This window comes from Chlorocebus sabaeus, chromosome 13 (assembly GCF_047675955.1).
Source record: "Chlorocebus sabaeus isolate Y175 chromosome 13, mChlSab1.0.hap1, whole genome shotgun sequence".
In the NCBI taxonomy this organism is placed as follows: Eukaryota; Metazoa; Chordata; class Mammalia; order Primates; family Cercopithecidae; genus Chlorocebus; species Chlorocebus sabaeus.
Genome location: NC_132916.1, coordinates 28,956,768 through 28,968,671, shown reverse-complemented (window position 1 = coordinate 28,968,671; position 11,904 = coordinate 28,956,768). Strand labels below are relative to the sequence as shown.

At 40.0% G+C, this 11,904-nt stretch overlaps 1 long non-coding RNA gene across 1 annotated transcript in view; it reads left to right on the top strand.

Moving 5' to 3' along the window:
* The first annotated feature begins 11,136 nt into the window (after positions 1 to 11,136).
* The window catches only part of LOC103240661 (uncharacterized), a 54,930-nt gene continuing 54,162 nt past the window's right edge, over positions 11,137 to 11,904 (top strand). The window contains exon 1 of the long non-coding RNA XR_500072.3: positions 11,137 to 11,334. This is a non-coding gene — a long non-coding RNA (uncharacterized lncRNA). The remainder of the gene's footprint in view (positions 11,335 to 11,904) is intronic.

The following is an 11,904-nucleotide window of genomic DNA, read 5'->3' as shown; positions in this document are numbered from 1 at the left end:
CATCTTCATGGATTTATTTACCTTTGGTCTTTGCTGTTGGTGACATTCGGATGGAGTCTTTGTGTGGTCGTCCTTTTTGTTGATGTTGATGCTATTGCTTTCTGTTTGTTAGTTTTCCTTCCAACAGTCAGGCCGCTCTTCTGTAGGTCTCCTGGAGATTGCTGGGTGTCCACTCCAGACCCTGTTTGCCTGGGTATCACCAGCAGAGCCTGCAGAACAGCAAAGATTGCTGCCTGCTCCTTTGTCTGGAAACTTGGTCCTGCCAGATGCCAGTGGGAACTCTCCTGTATGACATGTCTGTCGACCCCCCCTGGGACGTGTCTCCCCATCAGGAGGCACAGGGGTCAGGGACCCACTTGAGGAGGCAGTCTGTCTCTTAGCAGAGCTCGAGCCCTGTGCTGGGAGATCCACTGCTCTCTTCAGAGCCAGCAGGCAGGAATGTTTAAGTCTGCTGAAGCTGTGCCCACAGTTACCCCTTCCCCCAGGTGCTCTGTCCCAGGGAGATGGGAGTTTTATCTATAAGCCCCTGGCTGGGGCTGCTGCCTTTCTTTCAGAGATGTCCTGCCCAGAGAGGTGGAATCTGGAGAGGCAGTCTGGCTACAGCAACTTTGTGGCGCTGCAGTGGGCTCAGTCCAAATTTCCTGGTGGCTTTGTTTACACTGTGAGGGGAAAACTGCCTATTCAAGCCTCAGTAATGATGAATTTCCCTCTCCCCACCAATCTTGAACATTCCAGGTTGACTTCAGACTGCTGTGCTGGCAGTGAGAATTTCAAGCCAGTGGATCTTAACTTGCTGGGCTCCGTGGGGTCAGATCTGCTGAGTCAGACCATTTGGCTCCCTGGTTTCAGGCTCCTTTCCAGGGGAGTGAATGGCTCTGTCTCGCTGGTGTTCCAGGTGCCACTGGGATATGTTAAAAAAAAACAAAAAAAAAAAACAAAAAAAAACAAAAAAAAACTGCAGCTAACTCAGTGTCTGTCCAAACTGTCACCCAGTTTTGTGCTTGAAACCCAGGACCCTGGTGGTGTAGGTACCCGAGGGAATCTCCTGGTCTGTGGGTTTCAAAGATTGTGGGAAAAGCATAGTAACTGGGCCGGGTTGCACCATTCCTCATGGCACAGTCCCTCATGGCTTCCCTTGGGTTGGGGAGGGAGTTCCCCAACCCCTTGCACTTCCTGGGTGAGGCGATGCGCCACCCTGCTTCTGCTTGCCTTCTGTGGGCTGCACCCACTGTCTAACCAGTCCCAATGAGATGAGCTGGGTACCTCAGTTGGAAATGCAGAAATCACCTGCCTTCTGCATTGGTCTCTTTGGGAGCTGCAGACTGGAGCTCTTCCTATTTGGCCATCTTGCCCGGGAATCCCTGATTTATTTATTTACTTATTTATTTAGACAGAATCTCATTCTGTTGCCCAGGCTGAATCATGGCTCACTGCAGCCTCAAGTTTTCAGGCTCAGATGGTGATCCTCCTGCCTCGGCCTCCCGGGAAGCTGGGACTACAGGTCATACCACCATGTCTAGCAACTTTTTTTTTTTTTCCACAGAGATGGGGTCTCACCATGTTGCCAGGCTGGTCTTAAACTCCCAGGCTCAAGTGATCTGCCCACCTTGGCCTCCTGAAGTATTAGAATTACAGGCAAGAGTCACTGCTCCCAGCCTGTGATTTATTTTTTAAGGAATCATAGATGTTGAAATGTTATGCAGTAATTTGACAGGAATTGATAAACTACCAAGTAAAAGAGCAATGTATTAAATAAGATTCCAAATAACCAAACTCAGGCTTATCTCCATGGGATTTTTAAATATTTCTTTTAGGTGGAACTCAGCTATATGAAAATAAAAATATATCTATTTATTGATGTCTTTAAAGACTACAGAGAATCAAGAAGAGAATTGAGGCCACCACTTGCGGAAGCTTTTTCTCCAGCACACTAACCATTTTAACTATATTATGACCCTGTTGAGAAAATAAAATTTTTTTTAGGCAATTGAATTGATTTCTCATGCTAAAATAATAATTTTTTTTTTTTTTTTTTTTTTTTTTTTTTTTAGCTAAAAATTCTCTCTCTCTCTCTCTTTTTTTCTTAAAAGTCCAGCTTTTAAGTTCAGGGTTACCTGTGCAGGATGTGCAGATTTGTTATATAGGTAAATGTGTGCCATGGTGGTTTGCTGCACAGATCATCCCATCACCCAGGTATTAAGCCCAGCATTCATTAACTATTCTTCCTGATGCTCTCCCTCCTCCCACACACAACCGTCTGATAGTCCCCAGTGTGTGTTTTTCCCCGCCATGTGTCCACGTGTTCTCATCATTCAGAGGAATATGGAAGGACTAGACTGGCTAAGTCTTCTGGCCTCCATCTTTCTGCATTATTGGATGCTACCTGCTCTCAAACATTGGACTCCAGGTCTTCAGCTTTTGGACTCTTGGACCTACACCAGGGGTCTCAGGCCTTCAGCCACAGGTGGAAGGCTGCACTGTCGGCTTCCCTACTTTTGAGATTTTGGGACTCAAACTGGCTTCCTTGCTCTTCAGCTTGCAGACAGCTTACTGTGGAACTTCACCTTCTGATCATATGAGTCAATATTCCTTAAGAAACTCCATTTCATACATATTTCTTTCTCTTGTCTAATTGTCCTGACTGGAACTTCCAATACTATGTTGGATAGGAGTGGTGAGAGAGGGGATCCTTGTCTTGTGCTGGTTTTCAAGGGGAGTACTTCCAGCTTTTGCCCATTCAGTATGATATTGGCTATGGGTTGTCACAGATGGCTCTTATTATTTTGAGGTATGTTCCTTCAATACCTAGTTTATTGAGAGTTGTTAACATGAAGCGATGTTGAATTTTATCAAAGGCCTTTTCTGCATGTATTGAGATAATCATGTGGTTTTTGTCTTTAGTTCTGTTTATGTGGTGAATCATATTTATTGATTTGCATATGTTGAATCAGACTTGCATTCCAGGGATGAAGCCTACTTGATCGTGGTGGATAGGCTTTTTTATGTGCCGCTGGATTCGGTTTGCCAGCATATTGTTGAGGATTTTTGCATCAATGTACATCAAGGATATTGGCCTGAAGTTTTCGTTTTTTCATTGTATCTTTGCCAGGTTTCAGAATCAGGGTGGTGCTGGCCTCATAGAATGAATTAATGAGGAGTCCCTTCTCCTTGATTTTTTGGAATAGTTTCAGTAGGAATGGTAGCAGCTTTTCTTTGTACCTCTGGTAGAATTCAGTTGTGAATTCATCTTGTCCTGGGCTTTTTTTTGGCTGGTAGGCTGTTTATTGCTGCCTCATTTCAGAACTTGTTGTTGGCCTATTGAGGGGTATGATTTCTTTCTGCTTCAGTCTTGAGAGGGTGTATGTGTCCAGGAATTTATTAATTTCTTCTAGATTTTCTACTTTATGTGCATAGAGTTGTTTATAGTATTCTCTGATGGTTGTTTGTATTTTTATGGGGTCAGTGGTGATATCCCCCTTATCATTTTTGATTGTGTTTGTTTGAATCTTTTCTTTTTTCTTTTATGTTGGTCTAGTTAGCAGTCTATCTATTTTATTATTTTTTTCAAAAGTCCAGCTCCTGGATTTGTTAATTTTTTGATGGGGTTTTCATGTCCTTACCTCCTTCAATTCAGCTCTGATCTTGGCTATTTCTTGTCTTCTGTTACCTTTGGCATTTGTTTGCTCTTGGTTCTCTAGTTCTTTTAATTGTGATGTTAGGTTGTTCATTTGAGATCTTTCTAACTTTTTGATGTGGGCATTTAGTACTGTAAATTTCCCTCTTAATGTTGCTTTAGCTGTGTCCCAGATTCTGGTACATTGTATCATTGTTCTCATTAGTTTCAAATAACTTACTGATTTCTGCCTTAATTTTATTATTTACCTAAAAGTCATTCAGGAGCAGGTTGTTCAATTTCCATGTGGTTGTATGGTTTTGAGTGAATTTCTTAATCCTGAGTTCTAATTTGCTTGCTGTGGTCTGAGAACTGTTATGATTTCAGTTCTTTTGCATTTGCTGAGGAGTGTTTTACTTCCGATTATGTGATCAGTTTTAGAATAAATGACATTTAGTGATGAGAAGAATATATATTCTGTTGAATTTGGGTAGAGAGTTCTGTAGATATCTATCAGGTCCACTTGATCCAGCACTGAGTTCAGGTCCAGATTATCTTTGTTAATTTTCCGTCTCAATGATCTGTCTAATATTGTCAGTGGGGTGTTAAAATCTCCCACTATCATTGTGTGGGAGTCTAAGTCTCTTTGTAGGTCTCTAAGCCCTGGTTTTATGAATCTGGGTGCTCCTGTGTTGGGTAAATACATATTTATGATAGTTAGCTCTTCTTATTGAATTGAGCCCTTTATCACTTTGTAATGCCCTTTGTCTTTTTTAATCTTTGTTGGTTTAAAGTCTGTTTGGTCAGAAACTAGGATTGCAACCCCTGCTTTTTTTGTTTTTGGTTTGCTTGGTAAACTTTCCTCCTTTTCTTTATTTTGAGCCCATGTGTGCCTTTGCATGTGAGATGGGTTGCTTGAAGACAACATACCAATGGGCCTTGACTCTTTATCCAGCTTGCCATCCTGTGTCTTTTTTTATATTTTATTTTATTATTTCAATAGTTTCTCAGGAAGAGGTGGTGTTTGTTTTACATGAATAAGTTTTTAGTGGTGATTTTTGAGATTTTGGTGTTCTTATCACTTGAGCATGGTACACTGCACTTAATGTGTAGTCTTTTATCCCTGACCCCCTCCCACACTTCCCCCTGAGTCCCCAGAGTCCATTATATTATTCTTATGCCTTTGTTTTCTCATAGCTTAGCTTCCACTTATAAGTGAGAACATAGGATGTTTGGTTTTCCATTTTTGAGTTACTTCAGTTAGAATAATGGTCTCCACCCCCATCCAGGTTGCTGTTAATGCCATTATTTAATTCCTTTTTATGTCTGAGTAGAATTCCATGATGAATATATGCCACATTCTGTATCCACTCATTGGTTGACAGGCATTAAAGCTGGTTCCATAGTTTTGCAATTGCAAATTGTGCTGCTATAAATATGCATGTACAAGTTTCTTTTTCACATAATGATTTATTTTCCTCTGGGTAGATACCCAGTAGTGGGATTGCTGGATCAAATGATAGTCCTACTTTTAATTCTTTAAGGAACCTCCATACTCTTTTCCACAGTGGTTGTACTAGTTTACATCCCCACCAGCAGTGTAAAAGTGTTCTCTTTTCACCACATTCATGCCAACAGTTGTTATTTTTTGATTTTCTAATTATAGCCATTCTTGCAAGAGTAAGGTGGTATTACATTGTGGTTTTGATTTGCATTTCCCTGATAATTAGTGATGTTGCATATTTTTTCATATGTTTGTTTGCCATTTGTATATCTTCTTTTGTGAATTGTCTGTTCTTGTCTTAGTCCACTTTTTGATGGGATTTTCTGTTTTTTATTCTTGCTGATTTGTTTGAGTTCCTTGAGATTCTAGATATTAGTCCTTGTTTGGATGCATAGTTTGTGAATATTTTCTCGCACTCTTTGGGTTGTCTGTGTACTCCACTGATTATTTCTTTTGCTGTGCAGAAGCTTTTTAGATTAATTAAGTCTCATCTATTATATTTATCTTTGTTTCTGTTGCATTTGCTTTTGGGTTCTTGGTCATAAACTCTGCCTAAATCAGTGTCTACAAGAGTTTTCCTGATGTTATCTTCTAGAATTGTTATGGTTTCAGGTCTTAGATGTAAGTTTTTGATCCATCTCAAGTTGATGTTTTTATAAGATGAGAGATGAGAATCCAGTTTCATTCTTCTCTGTGCTTGCCAATTATCCCAGCACCATTTGTTGAGTAGGGTGCCCTTTTCCCACTTTATGGTTTTTGTTTGCTTTCTTAAAGATCAGTTGGCTGTATTTGGCTCTATTTCTGTGTTCTCTAATCTGTTCCATTGGTCTACGTGCCTGTTTTCATACCAGTGCCATGCTGTTTTGATAAATATAGCCTTGTAGTATAGTTTGAAGTGTGGTAATTTGATGCCTCCAGATTTGTACCTTTTTCTCAGTCTTGTTTTGGATATGTGGGCTCTTTTTTTGTTCTATATGAATTTTAGGATTGATTTTTCTAGCTCTGTGAAGAACAATGATGTTATTTTGATGAAAATTGCATTGAAATTATAGGTTGCTTTTGGCAATATGGTCATTTCCCCAAGTGATTCTACCCATCCATGAGCATGAACATGGGATGTGTTTCCATTTGTTTGTGTCTTCTATGATTTCTTTCAGCAGTGTTTTATAGTTCTTATAGAGGTCTTTCACCTCCTTGGTTAGGTGTATTCCTAAGTATTTTATTATTATTATTTTTTGCAGCTGTTGTAAAAGGGGTTGAGTTCTTGATTTGATTCTCAGCTTGGTCACTGTTAGAGAATAGCAATACTACTGGTTTGTGTACATTGATTTTGTATCTTCAAACTTTATTGAATTTGTTTTTCAGATCTAGGAGCTTTTTGGATGAGTCTTTAGGGTTTTCTAGGTATACAATCATATTACCAGTGAGCAGAGGACGGTTTGACTTCCTTTTTACTGATTTAATGCCTTTGTTTCTTTCTGTTGTTGATTGCTCTGGCTAGGACTTCCAGTACTATGTTGATGGAAGTGGTGAAAGTGGGTATCCTTGGCTTGTTTCAATTCTCAGGGGGAATGCTTTCAACTTTTCCCCTTTCAGCATAATGTTGGCTGTGTGTTTGTCATAGATGGCTTTTATTACTTCAAGGTATGCCCCTTCTATGCCAATTTAACTGAGGGTTTTAATCATAAAGATGCTGGATTTTGTCAAATGCTTTTCCTGCATATATTAAGATGATAATGTAATTTTTGTTTTTAATTGTTTATGTGGTGTATCACATTTATTGACTTGGATATGTTAAACCAATCCTGAGTCCCTGTTTGACCATGGTGTATTACCTTTTTGATATGATTTTGGATTTGGTTAACTAGTATTTTGTTGAGGATTTTTGCGTCTATGTTCATCAGGGAAATTGGCCTATAATTTTCTTTTATTTGTTATGTCCTTTCTTCATTTTGGTATTACGGTAATACACGCTTCATAGAATAATTTAGGGAGGATTCCCTATTTCTCTATCTTTTGGAATAGTATCAGTAGGATTGGAACAAATGCTTCTTTGAATGTCTGGTAGAATTCAGCTTTGAATCCATCTGGTCCTGGATATTTTTTTGTTGGCAATTTAAAAATTACTGCTTCAATCTTGCTGCTTGTCATTGGTCTGTTCAGGGTTTCTGTTGCTTCCTGGTTTAATCTAGAAGGGTTGTATATTTCCATGAATTTATCTGTCTCCTCTAGGTTTTCTCGTTTGTGCACATAAAGGTGTTTGTAGTAGCTTTGAATGATCTTTTGTATTTCTGTGGTATTGGTTGTAATATCTCCTGTTTCATTTCTAATTGAGGTTAATTGGACCTTTTCTCTTCTTTTTTTTTTTTTTTTGGTTAATCTTACTAATGGTCTACTGATATATTTATCTTTTCAAAGAATCAGCTTTTTGTTTCATTTATCTTTTATGTATTTTTTCCAATTTCATTTAGTTGTGCTCTGGCCTTGGTTATTTCTTTTCTTCTGCTGGGTTTGGATTTTATTTGTTCTTATTTCTCTAGTTCCTTGAGGTTGGAGCTCAGATTGTCTGTTTGTGCTCTTTAAGACTTTTTGATGTAGTCATTTAATGCTATGAGCTTTCCTTTTAGTATTGCTTTTACTGTATCCCAGTGGTTTTGGTAGGTTGTGCCACTATTAGCATTCATCTCAAAGAATTTTTTTTTTTTTTTTGAGACGGAGTCTCGCTCTGTAGCCCAGGCTGGAGTGCGGTGGCCGGATCTCAGCTCACTGCAAGCTCCGCCTCCCGGGCTTACACCATTCTCCAGCCTCAGCCTCCCAAGTAGCTGGGACTACAGGCGCCCGCCACCTTGCCCGGCTAGGTTTTTTTTGTATTTTTTAGTAGAGACGGGGTTTCACCGTATTATCCAGGATGGTCTCGATCTCTTGACCTCGTGATCCGCCCATCTCGGCCTCCCAAAGTGCTGGGATTACAGGCTTGAGCCACCGAGCCCGGCCCATCTCAAATAATTTTTAAATTTCCATCTTGATTTCACTGTTGACCCAAAGTTCATTCAGGAGCAGATTATTTAATTTCCATGTATTTGTATAGTTTTGAGGATTCCTTTTGGAGTTAATTTCCAATTTTATTCCACTATGATTTGAGAGAGTATTTGATAAAATTTTGATTTTTTAAAATTTATTGCCTAGTTTTGTGGCCTATCATATGGTCTGTCTTGGCGAGTATCCCATGTGCTGATGAAAAGAATGTATATTCTGCAGTTGTTGGATAGATTGTTCTATAAATATCTGTTAAGTCCATTTCTTCTAGGGGATAGTTTAAATTCATAGTTTCTTTGTTGGCTTTCTGTTTTGATGACCTCTCAAGTGCTGTCAGTGAAGTATTGAGGTCCGCCACTATTATTGTTGTGCTGTCTATCTTATTTCTTAGTTCTAATAGTAATTGTTTTATGAATTTGGGAGCTCCAATACTAGTTATATGTATATTTAGGATTATGATATTTTCCTGTTGGACTACTCCTTTTATCATTATATAACATCCCTCTTTGTCTTTTTAAACTGTTGTTGCTTTGAAGTCTGTTTAGTCTGACATAAGTATAGCTACATCTGCTCACTTTTGGTTTACATTTGCATAGACTATCTTTTTTCACCCCTTTATCTTAAATTTATGTGTGTCCTTATGTGTTAGGTGAGTCTCTTGAAGAATGCAGATACTTGGTTGGTGGGTTTTTATCCATTCTGCCATTCTGTATCTTTTAAGTGGAGCATTTAGGTCATTTACATTCAATATTAGTATTGAGGTGTGAGGTACTGTTCTATTCATCATGCTAGTTGTTGTTGTCTTTTTAAAATCTTGTGTTGTTGTTTTATAGGCCCTGTGAGATTTATGCTTTGAGTAGGTTTGAATTTAGTGTATTTCAAGATTTTGTTTCGATATTTAAAACCCCTTTTAGCATTTCTTGTAGTGCTGGCTTGGTAGTAACGAATTCTGTCAGCATTCGTTTGTCTGAAAAAGATTTTTATCTTTCCTTCATTTATGAAGCTTAGTTTCATTGGATAGAAAATTCTTGGCTGGTAATTATTTTGTTTCAGGAGGCTAAAAATAGGACCCCAATCCCTTCTGGCTTGTAGGGTTTCTGCTGAGAAATCTGCTGTTAATCTGATAGGTTTTCCTTTATAGGTTACCTGTTGCATTTGCCCCACAGTTCTTAAGATTCTTTTATTCATCTTGACTTTAGATAACCTGATGATTATGTGCCTAAGTGATGATCTTTTTGCAATGAATTTCCTGAGTGTTCTTTGAGCATTTTGTATTTGGATGTCTGGATCTCTAGCCAGATCAGAAAATTTTTCCTTGAATATTCCCTCAAATATTTTTTCCAAACTTTTATATTTCTCTTCTTCCTCAGGAACACCAATTATTCTTGTGTTTGGTAACTTAACATAATCCCAAATTTCTTGGAGGCTTTGTTCATTTTTTTACATTCTTTTTTCTTTGTCTTTGTCAGGTTGGGTTGATTCAAAAGCCTTGTCTTTGAGCTAGGAAGTTATTGTTTGATTCTATTAACTTTCCATTGTATTTTGCATTTCTCTAAGTGTGTCTTTCATTTCCAGAACTTGCAGTTGTCTTCTTTATGACATCTATTTCTCTGGAGACTTTTTAATGCATATCTTGTATTGTTTTTAAATTTTCTTTAAGTTGTTTTTCATCTTTCTCTGGTACCTCCTTGAATAGCTTAATAGTCAACCTTCTGAATCTTTTATCTGGCAATTCAGAGATTTTTTTCTTGGTTTGGATCCATTGCTGGAGAGCTAGTATGATCTTTTGCAGAGTTACAGAATCTTGTTTTCTCATATTACCAGAATTACTTTTCTGGTTCCATCTCATTTGGGTGGACTGTTTCAGTAGAAAGATATGGAACTCAAGGGCTGCTGTTCAGATTCTTTTGTCCTACAGAGTGATCCTTTGATGGGGTGCTCTCCCCCTTACCCCAGAGATAAGGCTTCCTGAGAGCCAGACTGCAGTGAGGGGGTTTGCTATTGCCCTTCTGGGTCTAGCCATTCATCGGGGCTACTAGGCTCCAGGCTGGTGCCAGGGCATGTATGCAAAGAATCCTGTGATATGATCTGTCTTTAGGTTTTTCAGCCATGGATACCAGCACCTGCTCCAGTGGAGGTTGTAAGGGAGTGAAGTGGAATCTGTGGAAGTCCTCGGTTGTAGTTTTGTTTAGTGCACTGGTTTTCTTGAATGCTGGTTATGCTAGCAGTGAAGTCACATGGACAGATTCAGGACCTCTGGTTAGTCAGGATGTTGCAGATGATGGAATTAGCTATTGTTTTCTCCTTTGGAGCAGGGTTGTTCTGTTATGAGTTGTCTGAGTTTGTTGACCTCCAGCCAGGAGTTGATGCTTTCAGGACACCAGCTGCAGTAGTTGAAGGGCGATATATTCTTGCCCTACATTAACCAGGTTAAATACTTGGGTTTCTCAGGTGATGGGTGGGGCCATAGAGCTCCCAAGAGTTTATGTCTTTTGTCTTTGGCTACCAGGGTTGGTAGCAAAAACCCATAGTGGGGGCAGAGTTAGGCAGGTCTGAGCTCTGACTCTCCTTGGGTGCGGCTTGCTGTGGCTACTGTGGGGGATAGGAGGTGGTTCTCGGGCCAGTAGAGTTATGTTTCCAGGGGATTATGGCTGGCTCTGCTATGTCATGCGGGTCACCAGGGAAGTAAGGGAAAGCTGGCAGTGAGAGGCCTCACTCAGCTGCCATGAAGCCAGCAAGGCGTCTCAGTCCCACCGTGCCCTATGAACAGCACAAAGTTCATACCCAGGCAGCTGGTCAGCACGGCTGAGATCTTGCCCTAGGTTATAAGCCTCCTGGCTGAGAAAGGAAGCAGAGCTCTCAGCCCCCACCCCTCTCCACCTGCCTGCACCTTTGGCTGTGGCTTCTGTGCTCATATCTGCACTTCCTGTTTGCCTCCTGAGTCCTGCTCAGAAAAATTCATGCTTAGTTGAAGTTATTATAAAGTTCAGCTAGAAGCTTCCTTCACCCTGTGGCCCCTCCCCAGTTCTACTGGTGGCCTTTCCTGAGGGTCCCTGTGAGATAAGGCAAGGGATGGCTTCGCTGGGTTCGAGCTGGGGACCAGGACTGCCTGCAGGGCTCTTGCCACTACTTCTTCTACTTTTATATTTTGCTTGGCTCCCTAAATCCATGTCAGCTCTAGGTAAGGTTAAATTCTTCTCTTGTGGTCTGGATTTTTAGGTTCCTCAGTGGGGACTGTGTTTGGAAGCAAACGTTTTCCCTCTCATACTTTGGGAACTCACAGTTTTTTGTGTAACGGAGTTTGCAGCAGCAAGTCACTGCTTTCAAAGGGGCCGTGAATTTTTTCCGTTTCCCTGGTATGTTCCTGCAGTGTTTCTTGGAGCAAAAGTTCACAGTGTGAGTCTCCACATGACCCTCCACAGTTCTATCTGTCCAAGTGGGAGCTGCAGGTTAGTCCTGTCTCCTATCTGCCATTTTTCTGGCTGTGATTTCTTCCATTCTGTGTCTTTTTATTGGGGGATTAAACCCATTTAGATTTAAGATTATAATTGTTATGTGTGGATTTGATCCTGTCATCACAATGCTAATTGGTTATTTTGCAAACTTTTTTATGTGGTTGCTTCATAGTGTCACTGGTCTGTGTACTTCATTGTCTTTTTGTAGTGGTTGGGAAAGGTTTTTCCTTTCCATATTTAGTGCTTCCTTCAGGAGCTCTTGTAAGGCAGGTCTAGTGGTAATGAATTCCCTCAGC